This window comes from Pinus tabuliformis, chromosome 6, assembly GCF_031772625.1.
Source record: "Pinus tabuliformis cultivar Carrire ecotype Pingquan chromosome 6, CPIR1, whole genome shotgun sequence".
Classification (NCBI taxonomy): Eukaryota; Viridiplantae; Streptophyta; class Pinopsida; order Pinales; family Pinaceae; genus Pinus; species Pinus tabuliformis.
In genome coordinates, this window is record NC_142292.1 from 993335702 (window position 1) to 993355279 (window position 19578).

Genomic DNA, 19578 nt, shown 5'->3' on the forward strand with positions numbered 1-19578 from the left:
AAAATCAAAACCACAAACAAATTATTATTTTGAAGAATTTCAAAATTGAAAAAGCAAATAATTTTTTTATTATTATAGAAAGTTATCTATATATTATTATAATTATTTTTTTGTAAAATAAAATAAAATTTGGATTTATAATTAAGGAAAATTAGAGTTTGAAATATATTTGAATATTTATAAAAATTATTTTTGTGGAATAAATCAATTTTATAATTCGATTATAGATGAGTATTGAGAGACTTCATTTTTTGTTTTTTTTTTCAATTATTATTATTAATTTTTAAGATAATTATGATAGCTCGATCGAGCTATTTGGAATTTAAATTTCAAACATTTGATCAAGCATTTTAAGATGGAGTTGTTGAGGGCCTAAATAATAGAATTTTAGATCTTCTTATGCAAATTTTTCTGCGATACCATTTTGTACCCTAGCAAACTCTAAGAAGAATTTGTCTTTAAGTGATAGAGTTGACCATGCTGGATTCGGGTAGGAACCCTCTATCCAATGGCATATGAGTTTGACATTTTTTGAATTCATATGATATTTTTTATCTAATTTCTTTTAAAAATAATGCTTGAAATTTTTTTGAACAATTTTAAAGAGGTTGAATAAAAAATCAATATCATAAAATATACACAACTAAAAATTTTCAAAAAATACCATTATATTCGTTTACGAGTCCTCTTCAAAAGAGTATTCTTAGTTTTTAGATTTTAGATTTCTGAGATTGGTAGCTTGTTGTAATAAATTTTCCGTATATATCCCATCCAAATTGACTTGAAGATCAACGTTTCGAACCTGGAACTAAGGTTCATCATCACGATAAAAGTGTGCAAGCAACTTGCACACTTTTATCGTGATGATGAACCTTAGTTCTAGGTTCGAAACGTCGATCTTCAAGTCAATATCGATGGGATATATTCGGAAAATTTATTACAACAAGTACTCTTAGTTTTTAAATTTATTTAAATATTTGAAAAAAAAAACTTATGTGAACACATGTGCATGCAAAATGAAATTGAAATATTACTTCGCCAACTTCGAAAAATAATACAAAATTTATAAAAATATATATATAATTTTTTAATATGAAAAACTTATATATATATATATATATATATATATATATATATATATATATATATATATATTAAAGTACACATTTTAGACTAAGTTATGCTACTCGAACACACGCATACCTCTTAAGATATGTGAAAAATTGCAAGAACAAGCATTTCATTTAATGGAAAATTGACATATTATACGCCACTAAATACTTTTGCAAAAAATATCATTAGGACGACAACATAATTCTCCACAGTTTGTCTTTTTACTTCGAATCAAAAGTCATAGTGGCTTCAATGCAATAGAAGAATAAAAACTTGAAATTTCATTGCCACATTTCGCCCAAAAGTGTAACCCATCTTCATGCTTTCACCCCAAAGTTCTTTGGGAAATCTTAACACCTTGAAACAAACCACATTGATTAGCCATAATTAACTTCTTACTCGAACCATTGATAGCCAAAAAGAAAAATAGAGAAGCAAGAGGACATCCTTATCGTAAACCACTTGACACATTAAAAAAAGAGGAAAAAGCACCATTAATAAGCACAACATAATTTATAGAAAACACACATGCAATGATTCATTCCACCAACATAATTTATAGAAAACACACCTACAATGATCCATTCCACCACTTCCAGTGAGAGCTGAATCTAGTGGAGAATTAATTAAAAAAAGACCAATCCACACTATCATAATAGCCGAATCTAGTGGAGAATTAATTAAAAAAAAGACCAAACCACACAATCATAAGCCTTAAATAAATCCATCTTCAATATCATTGCCTTAATAATGTGAATGAATTCTTGTGTAATGGCCACGGTGTCATGAATTTGCCATTTATTGAGGAACCCAAATTGTTGCGGGGAAATATAGAACAATAATTTTTCTTTGAAATGTGAGGCAATGATATTAGAGATTATATTATATAAAATGTTGCATAGAGATATAGGTCGAAAGTCCAAAAAGGTAGAGGTGTTTGAAGACTTTGGTTTAAGGGCGATAAAAGTGGAATTTACAGCGTTTGAAATACGGCGCTTTGTTCTAGATTCTTTTGCCATCATCAATAAATCATGTCCCATAATATCCAAGAACTGGTTAAATAAATCAACAGTCCAGTCGTCGGGCCTGAGACACTTATCCTTTACAAAGGATTTAAGGGCCCGATTAATTTCTTCCAATGTGATAGGTCCTCCAACAGTCCCGTCATCCTCTTCATCGAACATGTCCACATTCTCTCTAGCCAAAAAGAGATTCTCAAAATGTTTAATCGCGGCCTTTGGATGAGATGCAAATTAAACCCCCTCATCATCAATAATTTCCCATATAGTATTTTTTTTGTCTCCCATGTAGCATAATGATGAAAAAAATGCAGTATTATTATTGCCGGTCACTATCCAAATAGTATGGCTTTTAAACCTACATGTCTCCTACTATATTCACAAGATATACCTTTTATGATCTTTAAGGTCCATAATCTTCTTTTGAGAAACGTCACATAAGAACCTAGGATTGGTCAGATCAAACACTTTAAGATCAATCTCTTAACTCCTCATGGGGGGAAAGGTTGAACACCAACCAAGTAGTTACGACCGAGATCTCCTTGAAATATGGACTCGGAGGATCCAGTCAACCCATGCCCCCCAAATTGCTTCACTATAAATTGTGAGATTTAAATCACTAGTTATTATGAGGGATCCGACCTTCATCAAACCACTTTCATCCAAACTTTTCCAAAAATCCATTCTGGAATAGTATGGAGCGTAAGTGTTGAGGATATATATTAAAATGTATCTTATTTTTTAAATGTAAAATATTTGAATCAATTTAATTTTTAAATATAATATTTTATTAATGGGAGTTATTGTATTTTTTATAAATAGAATATAAAACAATGCATTTAAAAAAGAAATCCATGAGGTATATATTATTTAATGTGTGTGGGGTTTAAAGCCTATTTGAGATCATATATTTAAATTTTATGGAAAGGGATTGAGGGTGAGAGTCAACTATAGGGGATACAAATTGTTTCATAGGATGTTTAGGCTCAACCTATCATCGCATGATCTTGGTGATAACATCTTAGAGATTGGCAAATCATTCTGCCATTCGACATTGGGGATAGTCCCAACATAGTTCAACCTAGCATGGAAAAGGAAAAAAGTTAATGTATTTAAACAATTTAAAATGGTTATTTTAATTGATTGTTATCAATGTTGTTGGGTATTTAACTAATTTCATGTTAATAAATGTCCACCTCAAATCCCCTTAAGTGATATCCACTAGTTTATGCCAATGAATTTACTAGGGGTGTCACCTTGAGGTGTGGGAAGGTATTCGTTGGATTTTCCTGTAGTGCCCCGCTCTAGTTGACTGAGAGTGATATGACATTAACATTTATTTAGCCCTAAGGCCCACACTTTATTCTTTGAGGACCTCAGGTTGAGGATCCAAACACATGACTCTATTATTAGTGGTTGTGATGTTTATGTATCTTATCCATTGGTATTATGATGATGATAGCATTAATGGTTATGTATGTTCTCTATTGGTATTATGATGATTGTATCATTAATGGTTATGCATGTTCTCTATTGATATTATGATGATTGTAGCATTAATGGTTATGTTTGTTTTCTATTGATATTATGATGATGATAACATTAAAGGATATGTATGCTTTCTATTGATATCATGATGATGATAGCTTTGATGAATAGGTATGTTTTCTATTGATATTACGATGATGATAGCTTTAATAGATATGTATGTTTCCATTAATGTTATGATGATGATAGCCATGATGGATGTGTCCCCTATGTTAGCTACTTACATTAGTTTTGGTTCACAATGAACAATGATGCGAATGACTAGGTGATGTTGATGATGATGTTATGACAATGACTAACACTAAGAAACTTTGTTACTGATGATTATTGAGTATGACAGGAAACCACTAGAGGCACTCGCATATGATGAGTTGACGACACCTGATTTGATGGAAATTAATATTTTGTCTATGAAATTTTAAGTCAATTTTGAAACCTGATATATATATATATATATATATATATATATATATATATATATATATATATATATATATATATATATATATATATATTGATGATATGTTAGTGGTTGTAGGCACATATTAGTTGCTTGGTCGAATGACTCACATATGGGTGATGGGGTTGTATAGTAGGATGGAAATACAAAAGAGGGGTGGGACAGTGTCCTTGATATTACCCACTAGAACTCCCGTCGTGACTTGGGCTAGAATGGTTGAAACACCTTCACCTTGAAGATCACGATGCTTTGGGGGTAGGTCCCAAATTTGGGTTGCTCATGAGGATTTTAATGGGGGCGCGCATCAATGCGAATTCCTTGATCCCCAACACCATTAGTCTCACTATAACATGCAACATAAGAGATGATAACAATCTTTGTCGTTGCATCTATACTTTCCCCTCATAGCCAATGGATACTTGAAGGGCAAGTGGCGTGGCACCCTTAGAACTTGAAGGGAAGTTATTAAAGGGCATGACCAATTTGGCACCCTTCATATCACAAATAAACTGTTAGGTGTGACACCCTTGGAACTTCAAGGGAAGTTCTTGAAGGGAACGACCAACTTGGCACCCTTGGAACCATTAAAAATAAATAAATTAATAAATACAATCAATAAATGAAAACCTTGTAAATTCACATAAAGTGGTAAATGATGTTAGAAACGAGGTAATTAAATCAAGAATAAAAGTTGGGGTAAGGGGAGAATAGGAAGAAATAAAATATTTTACCTTTAGAACTCTACTCTTCCCATGTTGGAAATTATTAGGTAGATAACGTACATAAGTAACTTAATTAGGTAAAAGGGAGAAAGAGGGACATAGAGTAAGTATAAATATTAATCCTAAAATAGCTAAACTTTATTAATAAAAGAGGATGGTGAATTAAATCAAGATTAATAAATTAAATTTTAGAGAAATTTAGAGAACCTCCATGTGGCAACAACCAACCTAAGAATATCCATCTAAGCAGAGAATTGAGTTAAATTAGGATGTAGTTAGGGGACCAAATCTGAGACTTATCAATTGACTTTAGTAATGAACACAAATTAAGGAGTAAAAAAGGGGGATCAAGAGACAACTAGGAGAAGAAATAGGAAGTCTTGTTGGGTGAGGAAAAATATTATTTTAAAATTAAAATCTAAGTAGATAATCTTGGAGATCTTTGTTGAAAGAGTGACACATGGATGGGTGAATAACCAAACTATTGGATTAACAAAAATAATTAATTATGCATGAAATGCCAAGTGTCACCTATGAAGCCTCCTATAAAAGAAGGGGAAAGCCATGAGAGAAGGGACTTTTTACCCTATTGTTGGATGGATGAGACTATGTCAGAGAAGTGACTACGAGCTATAGTTGAGTTTAGTGAGGTAGAGGACTTTAGAGATGGGACTCTTGAGCCAAGGAGTGCTCTCCTCTATCAGTTAGAACATTTCCTCCATTTTACAACCCCATTGTAGCTTGGGGGTCCGCAAGGAAGGATAGTACCCAAGGAGTAGACTGGGAGGTCAATCGGTGGGTCAATACATTCGGATTAAGCACGTCAAAATTCACACTTGGAGGCGAACGACAACAAGGGAGTGAAAGTAGCAGCAAGTCAAGATTGAATCTCGTTTCCTGGTGAACAATACCTATGCTATTATAATGTTCTTTTATATAACTTCATTGTGACTATAGTTAACAACATGTAAAATAGATGATATGTGTCATGCAGTGAATTTCATGGATGTTTTATATAAGTGCTTAAGATTTTTGAGTTCTCAATGCTATCTTTTTATGGTTGTATTCTTAGTTTACTGTATTACTCTAAAAAAAATATCATAGGGTTGGTCACTACATTTCCCATAATATTTTCCTTTCGATTTTCCCATAAGGTTTTCCTTTGGGTTTTCCATAAGATTTATCCGAGCTAACTTAAGTATAAAACTCAAAGTGTTGATCCTCTAGTTTTAATGCTTCTACTGCTCACTTTAAGTGCCTCCATTAGATTCCACATTATAATCAACATCAATGATTTTATATTGAGTATTATTCATGAGATACAAGGAAATGCCCTAAAATTTCACTGTAAAGTTTTCCATAAGAAAAGTAACAATTAATATTAAATTCAAATCAAATAAACAACCAAATCTAGTTATGGTTATTTTTCAATAAATTTGAAAATTTCTATATCACATTTCACATTGTTGAAATATTGAAATTAATTTATTAACACTGCATACTATAAAGGCTCTCTAACCATTTTTGACAACTTTGAATCTTTATGTAACATCCGTAGCATCAATTTAAGGTGATTTTGCTCGATTTGAATGACTTTTGCTTATCCTTTATTAAAAAATATTGAAATTGTTAAATAGTTATTTTGAATTTTATATATATATATATATATATATATATATATATATATATATATATATATCTAGCTTGTAAAATAAAGTAGTTTTGTATATAGGAAAATACTATGTTTAAATACACAAATGAAAAATGAATTTTAGATTAGACAAACATGTGAGAAAATCAATTAATGTGGCATATGATCCACCCTGTTATTTGAAGGATTTCCACAAGAATTTAATTGTCGATGCCTCACCATTTAATGATTGTCTTGGATGGCCTTGTTTGTAATCAACCATGCCAATGTAACTTTGTTGTAGACACCATATGCAACAAAACATATGCGTTGAACATAAAATTTTCAATGTATTCCCCCCACAAAATATCGAGTTTATCACCTTAAATGTAGCATAAAAATAACTTCCTTTATTAAGCTTATAATTTCTAAATTAAATAAATTTGAATTTCAAATATATTTTGTTTAGAATTGAGAGAATCATGCTTGGATCTCCTATCATAGCCCTCCTCTAACAATACCTTTCTATGATAGGATAGAATGGAGGAAGAGTAACTAGATTTCTCAGAGGATCCCTACGATTGGGTACGTATTTTGTTTTCTCCACATAAAACTCTCACTTTTCCCCTCTCCTCATCAAACATGAAGGTTCAATGATCAAATCACAAACCATAACATACTTTGACAAAAAATATTAAAATATTTCACGATATGGTAACTTAGTCGCTCACCAATTGTCACAAAGACTACAAGACGTGTGAGGATTCAAGGATCTAACTAATTACCCTTTCCTTTTTAGCTGGATTCCAACACTACCACTCTCCCTCAACATCTAGCATATTATCGTCACCTCATTCCCCTTAGATGTAGTGATCCCATATTTTGTTGTGGTTCCAGTCCCCCACTATTTGTCAATATATTTCCTGTGTTTCTCAAATCCCTCTTTTCGAGCTAGGTTCCTAAATAATGTCCTAACCCTAGACATGATGACTAGAGGCACTAACTCAAAAGGACTATCAACCTCCCATCCCCTTCTTGATAAGGAACCCACCAAGAAAAACAAGAATTATATCAAAAGAAAGGTGAAGGAACCAAGTCTCATACTTGGAAAAGATATAAAACTGAACAACATCTCCAAAATGGAAGAATCAACAGTAGTAGGTCAATTAGTGAGCAAGAGAACATTAATGGCAATTCTTAGATCCTACACTGAAGAAAAATTTACTCTTTTACTAGGCTACATGCCTCGATGCATGATACTGGTAAAAGGTTGGCTAGGCTAGATAATCGCCTCTAGAGAGGATGCTCAGAAAATCCTTCATCAACACTATAAGTGGGGTACTTAGGCACTATTTATAAAAGAATAGCTGATAAGTTTTGATGCTTTCTCTAAAAATATTTGTATGGTTCCTATGGCGGTTTGATTACTTGGACTAACTCTCATTTTTTGATCTAAAGAAGTATCCAAATAAACATGTAATATGTTCAGTTTTTTATACAAGGAAGACTTGTCCTTCCAATAATCAGGGTATATGGGGATGGCTACATACCTTGTAGGCCTAATTCTATGCTCTGGACTCCTAGATGTGATTTCAATTAAAATGGGCTAGATTACTCATTGTCATTCCCTTAACTTTGAGGGGGTCCATTTCAAATGTGGAAGAGATCATGCTTATAAACATCTAGGGAAAGACTGTCTCATGAGTAAGCCAAAGGAAAAAAAGTGTTATAAAGACATGGTATGTGGTGTAGAAATCACATTCTCTTTCTCTATAGCCTCAAGCTTCCTCGATAGAGCAGGGTATAGCTCTGGTCGCAATGATTTCTCCTTATCATGCACCTCAATCAACACCGACTAAATACTCTCCTACTCTAGAAGGCCCTCCCTTCATAAGTATGCATTTCATGCCCCCGGTTTTTTATAATTCCATTTCTTCTTCTTTGGATGCTCCTGTGTTCTTTCCTTCAAGCACTTCTTTGTCACCATATGAGTTCCTAGCCTCCCTCATGGATCTATCTCTGCCTTCTTCCTCATCCATGTTACCTCTTGCCTCGTCGGTGCACCCTACTACCTACACTACCCCATCTCATCCCCAAACTTCCTCCCTAATCTGGACTTTCTCAACACTCATTTGATCCCCCCTTGGCTCCTTACAATCTTGAATCCTAATCATTTATGACTCCCTTGTTGGAATCATATATCCCTATCTTATTGGTTCCAAATACAGGGGGTGGTTTAGGAACATTTGCAGAAGACATCCCAAAGAAATATGGATGGGGAAGGAAATCATTGTTATCTATCTCACAAAATAAGCATGGCCCATAAAGGTTTATGCAAGTGAAGAGTTATTTCCAGTCCTAGGTTTATGCAAGTGAAGGGTTCCATATGAGACTCCTCTCATTAAATTGCAAGGGCTTGGCCTCCCCCTAAAAGACACTAGCCATCAATATCAATAATGAAAATTAGTTGATATGTTAGTGGTTGCAGGCACATATTAGTTGCTTGGTCGAATGACTCACATATGGGTGACGGGGTTGTATAGTAGGATGGAAATACAAAAGAGGGGTGGGACAGTGTCCTTGATATTACCCACTAGAACTCCCGTCATGACTTGGGCTGGAATGGTTGAAACACCTTCACCTTGAAGATCACGATGCTTTGGGGGTAGGTCCCAAATTTGGGTCGCCCATGAGGATTTTAATGGGGGCGCATATCAAGGCGAATTCCTTGATCCCCAACACCATTAGTCTCACTATAACATGCAACATAAGAGATGATAACAGTCTTTGTCGTTGCATCTATACTTTCCCCTCATAGCCAATGGATACTTGAAGGGCAAGTGGCATGGCACCCTTAGAACTTGAAGGGAAGTTATTAAAGGGCATGACCAATTTGGCACCCTTGGTATCACAAATAAACTGTTAGGTGTGACACCCTTGGAACTTCAAGGGAAGTTCTTGAAGGGAACAACCAACTTGGCACCCTTGGAACCACTAAAAATAAATAAATTAATAAATACAATCAATAAATGAAAACCTTGTAAATTCACATCAAGTGGTAAATGACGTTAGAAACGAGGTAATTAAATCAAGAATAAAAGTTGGGGTAAGGGGAGAATAGGAAGAAATAAAATATTTTACCTTTAGAACTCTACCCTTCCCATTTTGGAAATTATTAGGTAGATAATGTACATAAGTAACTTAATTAGGTAAAAGGGAGAAAGAGGGACATAGAGTAAGTATAAATATTAATCCTAAAATAGCTAAACTTCATTAATAAAAGAGGATGGTGAATTAAATAAAAATTAATAAATTAAATTTTAGAGAAATTTAGAGAACCTCCATGTGGCAACAATCAACATAAGAATATCCATCTAGGCGGAAAATTGAGTTAAATTAGGATGTAGTTAGGGGACCAAATCTGAGACTTATCAATTGACTTTAGTAATGAACACAAATTAAGGAGTAAAAAAGGGGAATCAAGAGACAACTAGGAGAAGAAATAGGAAGTCTTGTTGGGTGAGGAAAAATATTATTTTAAAATTAAAATCTAAGTAGATAATCTTGGAAATCTTTGTTGAAAGAGTGACACATGGATGGGTGAATAACCAAACTATTGGATTAACAAAAATAATTAATTATGCATGAAATGCTAAGTGTCACCTATGAAGCCTCCTATAAAAGAAGGGGAAAGCCATGGGAGAAGGGACTTTTTACCCTATTGTTGGATGGATGAGACTATGTCAGAGAAGTGACTACGAGCTATAGTTGAGTTTAGTGAGGTAGAGGACTTTAGAGATGGGACTCTTGAGCCAAGGAGTGCTCTCCTCTATCAGTTAGCACATTTCCTCCATTTTACAACCCCATTGTAGCTTGGGGGTCCGCAAGGAAGGATAGTACCCAAGGAGTAGGCTGGGAGGTCAATCGGTGGGTCAATACATTCGGATTAAGCACGTCAAAATTCACACTTGGAGGCGAACGACAACAAGGGAGTGAAAGTAGCAGCAAGTCAAGATTGAATCTCGTTTCCTGGTGAACGATACCTATGCTATTATAATGTTCTTTTATATAACTTCGTTGTGACTATAGTTAACAACATGTAAAATAGACGATATGTGTCATGCAGTGAATTTCATGGATGTTTTATATAAGTGATTAAGATTTTTGAGTTCTCAATGCTATCTTTTTATGGCTGTATTCTTAGTTTACTGTATCACTCTAAAAAAAATATCATAGGGTTGGTCACTACATTTCCCATAATATTTTCCTTTGGATATTCCCATAAGGTTTTCCTTTGGGTTTTCACATATGATTTTTCCGAGCTAACTTAAGTATAAAACTCAAAGTGATGATCCTCTGGTTTTAATGCTTTTACTGCTCACTTTAAGTGCCTCCATTAGATTCCACATTATAATCAACATCAATGATTTTATATTGAGTATTATTCATGAGATACAAGGAAATGCCTTAAAATTTCACTGTAAAGTTTTCCATAAGAAAAGTAAAAATTAATATTAAATTCAAATCAAATAAACAACCAAATCTAGTTATGGTTATTTTTCAATAAATTTGAAATTTTCTATATCACATTTCACATTGTTGAAATATTGAAATTAATTTATTAATACTGCATACTATAAAGGCTCTCTAACCATTTTTGACAACTTTGAATATTTATGTAACATCTGTAACATCAATTTAAGGTGATTTTGCTTGATTTGAATGAATTTTGCTTATCCTTTATTAAAAAATATTGAAATTGTTAAATAGTTATAATATATATATATATATATATAATCTAGCTTGTAAAAGTAAAGTTATATAATCTAGCTTGTAAAAGTAAAGTAGTTTTGTATATAGGAAAATACTATGTTTAAATACACAATGAAAAATGAATTTTAGATTAGACAAACATGTGAGAAAATCAATTGATGTGGCATATGATCAACCCTATTATTTGAAGGATTTCCACAAGAATTTAATTGTCGATGCCTCACCATTTAATGATTGTCTTGGATGGCCTTGTTTGTAATCAACAATGCCAATGTAACTTTGTTGTAGACACCATGTCCAACAAAACATATGTGTTGAACATAAAATTTTCAATGTATTCCCCCCACAATATATCAAGTTTATCACCTTAAATGTAGCATCAAAATAACTTCCTTTATTAAGCTTATAATTTCTAAATTAAATAAATTTGAATTTCAAATATATTTTGTTTAGAATTGAGAGAATCATGCTTGGATCTCCTATCATAGCCCTCTTCTAACAGTACCTTTCTATGATAGGATAGAATGGAGGAAGAGTAACTAGATTTCTCAGAGGATCCCTACGATTGGATACGTATTTTGTTTTCTCCACATAAAACTCTCACTTTTCCCCTCTCCTCATCAAACATGAAGGTTCAATGATCAACTCACAAACCATAACATACTTTGACAAAAAATATTAAAATATTTCACGATATGGTAACTTAGTCGCTGACCAATTGTCACAGAGACTACAAGACATGTGAGGGTTCAGGGATCTAACTAATTCCCCTTTCCTTTTTTGCTGGATTCCAACACTACCACTCTCCCTCAACATCTAGCATATTATCATCACATCATTCCCCTTAGATGTAGTGATCCCATATTTTGTTTTGGTTCCAGTCCCCCACTATTTGTCAATATATTTCCTGTGTTTCTCAAATCCCTCTTTTCGAGCTAGGTTCCTAAATAATGTCCTAACCCTAGACATGATGACTAGAGGCACTAACTCGAAAGGACTATCAACCTCCCTTCCCCTTCTTGATAAGGAACCCACCAAGAAAAACAAGAATTATATCAAAAGAAAGGTGAAGGAACCAAGTCTCATACTTGGAAAAGATATAAAACTGAACAACATCTCCAAAATGGAAGAATCAACAGTAGTAGGTCAATTAGTGAGCAAGAGAACGTCAATGGCAATTCTTAGATCCTACACTGAAGAAAATTTTACTCTTTTACTAGGCTACATGCCTCAATGCATGATACTGGTAAAAGGTTGGCTAGGCTAGATAATCGCCTCTAGAGAGGATGCTCAGAAAATCCTTCATCAACACTATAAGTGGGGTACTTAGGCACTATTTATAAAAAAATAGCTGATAAGTTTTGATGCTTTCTCTAAAAATATTTGTATGGTTCCTATGTGGGTTTGATTACTTGGACTACCTCTCATTTTTTTATCTAAAGAAGTATCCAAATAAACATGTAATATGTTTAGTTTTTTATATAAGGAAGACTTGTCCTTCCAATAATCATGGTATATGGGGATGGCTACATACCTTGTAGGTCTAATTCTATGCTCTGGACTCCTAGATGTGATTTCAATTAAAATGGGCTAGATTACTCATTGTCATGCCCTTAACTTTGAGGGGGTCCATTTCAAATGTGGAAGAGATCATGCTTATAAACGTCTAGGGAAAGACTGTCTCATGAGTAAGACCAAGGAAAAAAAGTGTTATAAAGACGGTATGTGGTGTAGAAACCACATTCTCCTTCTCTATAGCCTCAAGCTTCCTCGATAGAGCAGGGTATAGCTCTGGTCGCAATGATTTCTCCTTATCATGCACCTCAATCAACACCGACTAAATACTCTCCTACTCTAGAAGGCCCTCCCTTCATAAGTATGCATTTCATGCCCCCCGTTTTTTATAATTCCATTTCTTCTTCTTTGGATGCTCCTGTGTTCTTTCCTTCAAGCACTTCTTTGTCACCATATGAGTTCCTAGCCTCCCTCATGTATCTATCTCTACCTTCTTCCTCATCCATGTTCCCTCTTGCCTCGTCGGTGCACCCTACTACCTACACTACCCCCTCTCATACCCAAACTTCCTCCCTAATCTGGACTTTCTCAACCCTCATTTGATCCCCCCTTGGCTCCTTACAATCTTGAATCCTAATAATTTATGACTCCCTCGTTGGAATCATATATCCCTATCTTATTGGTTCCGAATACGGGGGGTGGTTTAGGACCATTTGCAGAAGACATCCCAAAGAAATATGGATGGGGAAGGAAATCATTGTTATCTATCTCACAAAATAAGCATGGCCCATAAAGGTTTATGCAAGTGAAGAGTTATTTTGAGTCCTAGGTTTATGCAAGTGAAGGGTTCTATATGAGACTCCTCTCATTAAATTGCAAGGGCTTGGCCTCCCCCTAAAAGACACTAGCCATCAAAAGAATCATTGAGCTCTACTCTTCACATATGAGTTTTTAAAAGAAACCATGATGGATGGAACCAAGGCCTAATTTTTACTAAAATCTATCATTCCAAGCTAGACTTTAATTTCCACAAATGCCACTAGGAACTTTGGAGTAATTATTAGACGTTGGAAGGATGGTCATCTAGTCCATTCACTTAGGACTGGGCACTATTATGTGCTCCTAGGACTCAAAATAACTCTTCATTTTCATAAACCTTTATGGGCCCTACTTAGAAGGAAGCCCTTCCAGATTACCACTCTCTTTTTCTTGCACACCTTCCCTAGAAACTCAATCCTAGGAGGTAATTTAAATTTTACTTTAGAGATTTCAAAATTTTGGGGGCCCTCTACTTTAATAGATACTCTAGTTGATTTTCTTATTGAAAAATTGGATGAGATGGGTCTGGCAAACATTTTACCTACAAATATGACTCCCACTTGGAGTAACAATTGCATGAGGGAAACGAGGATTGGGAAGCGACTAGATTGTTTCCTTGTCTCTAAATCCATACTCGCCCAAATCTAATTTTTTGTCAATGAGTGATGATGGGGGTTGATTTTGATCATTGTCCTATCACCCTAGATATTGAGTCTCCTATTAGAATAAACGTCGGGTCATTCAAGTTAAACCCACATTGGATTGAGGATCCTTCACTTGTGGAAGACATTAGGAAAGTATGGCAATCCTTACAACATCTTCTTGTGAAAATATCCCCCCATTCAATTTCATCATAACATTAAATGATCCAAACATGAAATCATTAGCTAAGGTAAAAATAAGAGGGAACAAGATGACAAAAACTTGCTTGAAATGGAAGCTAAAATTCAAACTCTTATGGAAAACTATGACAATGTTGTCTACATAGAGGACATGAAATTAGAGTTAAAAATTCTCGAAGAAAAAAACAAAAATCGTCATTGAAAAGGAAAAAGAATGGATACTCAAAAGTAGAGCCCTCTGGCTTCAAGCTAGAGATGAAAACACAAAATACTTCCACAGTATTGCAAATCAAAGGAAATCCACGAACACTATCTGGGAAATAACAAAAGAGGATGGTACAAAGGCCACTTACTTGAAGATATTTCCAGCGAAGGTTGCACTTACTTTGGAAAAAATTTCAGTTAGAGGAGGAGAGATACAATAGACAAGATCCTCCAAGTTTGCAAATCACTTCCCAAATTTATGGATAGTGACAGAGATGAATTCCTCATAAAGAAAGTGACCAAACCTAAAGCGGAGAATATTCTTCACATCTTTCGAAAAGGAAAAAGTCCAAATCCGGTGGTTTCCTTATTGAGTTTTACTTAATGCTTTGAATTCATTGGGGAATACCTCCTGGGGGTTAGTGAATACTCTAGTGTGACACCCTTTTTATTTTCCCATTTTTTTGATGTGATTGAGAACATATAATGTTGGGTTACCAACATTGATGCCATGAGTTAAAAATCTATGATGTGATGTAATGCTTATTTTTGTTAATAAAAAAAATATCTAGAGTTGAAGGAAGGAGGATAAAAGCCACTGCATTATGATGCTTTGACAGGTAAATTTCCTTGATTTAAGTTTCCCTTTTGACGAGATGGTTAATTATATTCTAACATTTTTGGATTACTCACATTAAAGCTTTTATGGTCGATGTTTCAAGCCATCGGGTGTGGCTCATCCTTAGGAAAAAGATATGAAATTTGGTCTAGCAATGATAGATAAATAGGTGAGAGATGTGGGGGAAAAAGACGATAGGTTAGTTGAATGTTGGGAGGTAAAAAATGAAAATTATTTTAAAAGGAAATAAACAAGATTCAAACATTCAAATAATTAATAAGAATATGAACACGAGAAGGGAAGTAAAAAAAAAATCCAAAGGTTATAGAATTAGTAATAATTAAATTATTAAAAATTAAATACTATTAATTAAATAAAAAAAATATAAATAAAGAAAAAGAGATAAACGAAACATAATAACAAAAGAAAAGAATAATATAACCATACATATAGGAAAAAAGTCATTTTAAAATAATATGAAGAATAAATAGACTTTGACCATATAATAACAATAAAATAATAAACAATAATAAAAAGAAAAGGTCAGAATTAATTATTTGAACGTTTGAATCTTGTTTATTCCCTTTTAAATTTTGTTTTATTTTTGACCTCCCAACGTTAAACTAACCTAACGTATTTTTTTCCTGCATCTCTCACCTATTTATCTATCAATGTTGGATTAGATTCATATATATGTCATGAGGATGAACCACACTTGATGGCTCGAAACATCGACTATAAAGGGTTTAATGTGAGTAATCCAGAAATGTTAGAATAAATTTACTCTTCTCACAGAAGCCTCCACTATGAGAGATGGTTAATCTTCCCAAGAAGCTTCTAGCAAGAGGTTGGGAAGATGAAGGGTAAAGGTGTGAATATAAAAGTAATAGGGAGGATCAATCAAGAGGTTCTTTTTTTTAACATGATCGTCTACTTTTATATTATAAAAAACTGCTTGTAGCGAGAGATGTTACATAAGTTAAAGAAAATAGAAGGAAGGAAGTCCAAAATGGGTACGCAGACCCTGACTTCTGAAAGTTAGGCTTGGAGAGGATAAATTGAAATAAGTAGCGGCTATACTGCCGGACAAAGAGGCCAGCGAGAAGACAAAATTTACTGGACATATGGCTGATTACCAGAACTGATTGACCGAGTCTTCAGGTTCCTTTTTAATGCTTGCTTTGGTTGATGCCTCGGCTTGCAAGCTCTGAGTGATGGTCTTTATGTGGGATATGGCCTCCTCCAGGTGTTTACATTTCTCTTTGAGGCTCTCTATCTCTGCTCTTTGCTTTTCGAGTTTTTTCCTCTTGGACCGGTTGTCTGCCTGGAAGTCTTCTTTAAGTTCATTATGGTGTTTGATGAACCGAGCGATCATGAAGCAGTGTTGTTTGCAAAGAGTGCAGGAGTTGTTTCCCAACACTCGGTCCAGCGGGTTCTCCTGCTGCTCATGGCCCTCCTGAGCTTCATTCTGCCTTCTGTTCTCTGAGTTCTCTGCCATTGCTAGAAAAAAGAGAGTCAGCAAACAAAGAGTCTGGAAATGACACGATTTATACCTGAGAGCTGAATAGGGGACGGGCTCTTCACAGTTGCTTTGAGGACTGCCTCGCTTGGTGCTGGGCTGCTGAATACAAGTGTGGGACGAAGGGAGCTTGGAGGAACGAACGCACTGTCTGCTTCTGCTGCTGAGAGCGCCTAAGCGCTTCTCTGAACGCATTGCTTTCCTAATCTGTTTCTGATAGATCAAGAGTGTTCTGAGTCGGGCGAGGGGAGAAGAAGGGATATAAAGCATCGAGGGAGGCCGGTCATGATGGGAGGTCGGAATATTTTTTTGGGAAATAACTGATTCCAAATCCTGCTCAAGATCCTTGAAGCAGTCAATGAGGATTGAGAGGGGATGTTTACCAGAATTCCAAGGAAGGGAGTCACGGGAGGCATGAGGTGGTCCACTTGGCGGAGCATTCCTGTGGGAGTGATGGTAAGAGTATATTGTACTGATCACGATGAAGCAGAGTGAGATTGACTTGGCGAAGGAGAAAAAGAGGAGGTCGAGGAGAGTGTGACTACTGATATGACTTGATTTCGGACGGATTCTGAGGGTATTGTTCCGAGAGGTTATCTGACAACTTGATCTGCTACGAGATTGCCTTGTCGTAGATTCTCTCATTTTCTCTGATTTGGCCTCTCTGTCTGCTGACGGCCTTGGTTGCTAAAGAGTCTGCTTCCGAATTATTTTCTCTTAAGACATGTTTGAAGGTTGTATCTCCCATGTGTCTGAGGTTATCCTGGATCCTGATCTTGATATTGTTCAGGGCTGCCTTAATGAACTCTGAGCCCGTGACCATGGCAGCAATGAAAATAGCCGAGTCCCCCAATAAGATTGCATTCCTTATTCCCAGTCTGTTCAAGATTGAGGTGCCGAGTAGGAGGTTGTACGCTTCAGCCGCATTGTTGGAGGCGCTCCCCAGACCCCATTCATAGCTTAAAATGGTTTTCCCATTGTGATCTTTAATGATGCCCCCTGCTCCAGCTTTCCCTGGGTTTTTCTTCAATGCACCATCAAAGTGAAGAGAAGGGAGCTTCTGATCGAGAATCCACTATTTAACCTCTTCCTTAGGTCCTCTGAGTTTCCAGTCTATCCTTTTCTTGTAAGCTTTTGCCTGGGAGAGTTGGTTTTTGATGTGGTTGAGGCTGAATTTGTCATACCAATCTCTCTCTTCTTGATGCCAATTCGACTGATCTGGGAGAGCTATGAAATTAGTACTGATGGATTCAGAGATGCTAGCTATTGTCTTAGCAAGAATGCTAGCCATGTTGGGCTTTTTATTGTTGAAGACATAGTTATTCCTGGCTAGCCAAAGTTGCCAGCAGAGGGTGGCTGGGATACATTTCCACATTCTGTTGATGTTGTGTTTGCCTTTCCTGGAGAAGGGGTAACCTTTTCCCCAATTTTTCTGAAGATTGGAGATCTGATCAAAACTTTCACGAATTTCCATGGGGCTTGTCACCTGCTTCCAGCAGCTTTGAGAGAAGGGACAAAGTAAGAAGGTGTGCTGGATGTTTTCCTCCTCTGCTCGGCAGAAGCAGCATATCGATGGTCCCTGGATTCCTCTTTTCCTTAAGTTCTCTGCTGTGAGGATTTTTCCTTTAAGGAGTGTCCAATTGAAGTGTTTAACCTTTGGGAGGCACTCTGATTTCCAGACAGCTGTGTATAGGTTCCAATTTGCTGAGTGCGTTATGTTTTGCAGGGTTTTGTATCCTTCTTTTACCGTGAATTTCCCTCCACAGGAGTCCCAGATATATCTGTCTTCAGTCCCAATATTGGTAGGCGCGGAACCAGAGAGAGAGAGCTTGAGGGTGAGCCAAAGATCTCTGAGGTCGATGGGGGTTTGGAGATCCTTCCAGTCATGCCAACTGTTTTGATTCCATATTGATATGTCAAACAAGGTTGTTAAATTTCTATCTTCCATCCATTTCTGAAGGGGTCGGAGGCCTTGAAGAAGGTTTCTCGGCTTAGATCCCATAATGCTGTCTGACCAGATCTTGGTGTCCTTTCCATTTCCAGGGAGTTTGGAAGCATTTTCTCTAAATTGAGGTAGTACTTTTTTGATAAGTTTCCATACCGGGGTGCAGGGCCTGTCTACTATTGATTCAGTAAGAATGTTAGAGTTCTAGCCTCTGAGGTATTTTCTTTTTATGGCCTCCACCCACCACGTTCCTTTGCCTGAGAGAATTCTCCAAATCAATTTGAACCCTAAAGCTCGATTGGAGAGACTTGGAATTTTAATGGAGAGACCTCCCTTTTCATATGGTAGAGTTACCTGATCCCATTTGACCAGGCTAAATTTCTTGGACTCCTGTTTTCCTCCCTACCAAAGAAAACTTCGCATGATTAGTTCCATATGTTTATGAGTGCTGGCCGGGGCCATGATGACCGCATACTGATAAATTGGGAGAGCTGAGAGAATGGCCTTAATAAGGATCGTTCTGCCTGCTAAGTTAAGCCATGACACTCCCCAACTCTGAAGGAGGCCTCTCATCTTTTCTATGTGTTTAACCCAGATCTCTGCCTTGACTGATTCTTTAGCCAGAGGCAGACCTAAGTAAGAGAAAGAGCTCCAATTCCTTTGCACTGGAATGTCCAGTATCAAGGATATTCTTTGTTGTATTTGGAGAGGGACATTCCAGGTGTAGATCTTGCATTTTCTGTTGTTCAGCTTACCGCCTGAGGCTGTTAGGAAAGCATCCAACACTCTCTTGAATCTTTTTGCCATTAGGCTGGAGGCTCCCCCAATTAGAAGAGTATCATCCGCAAAG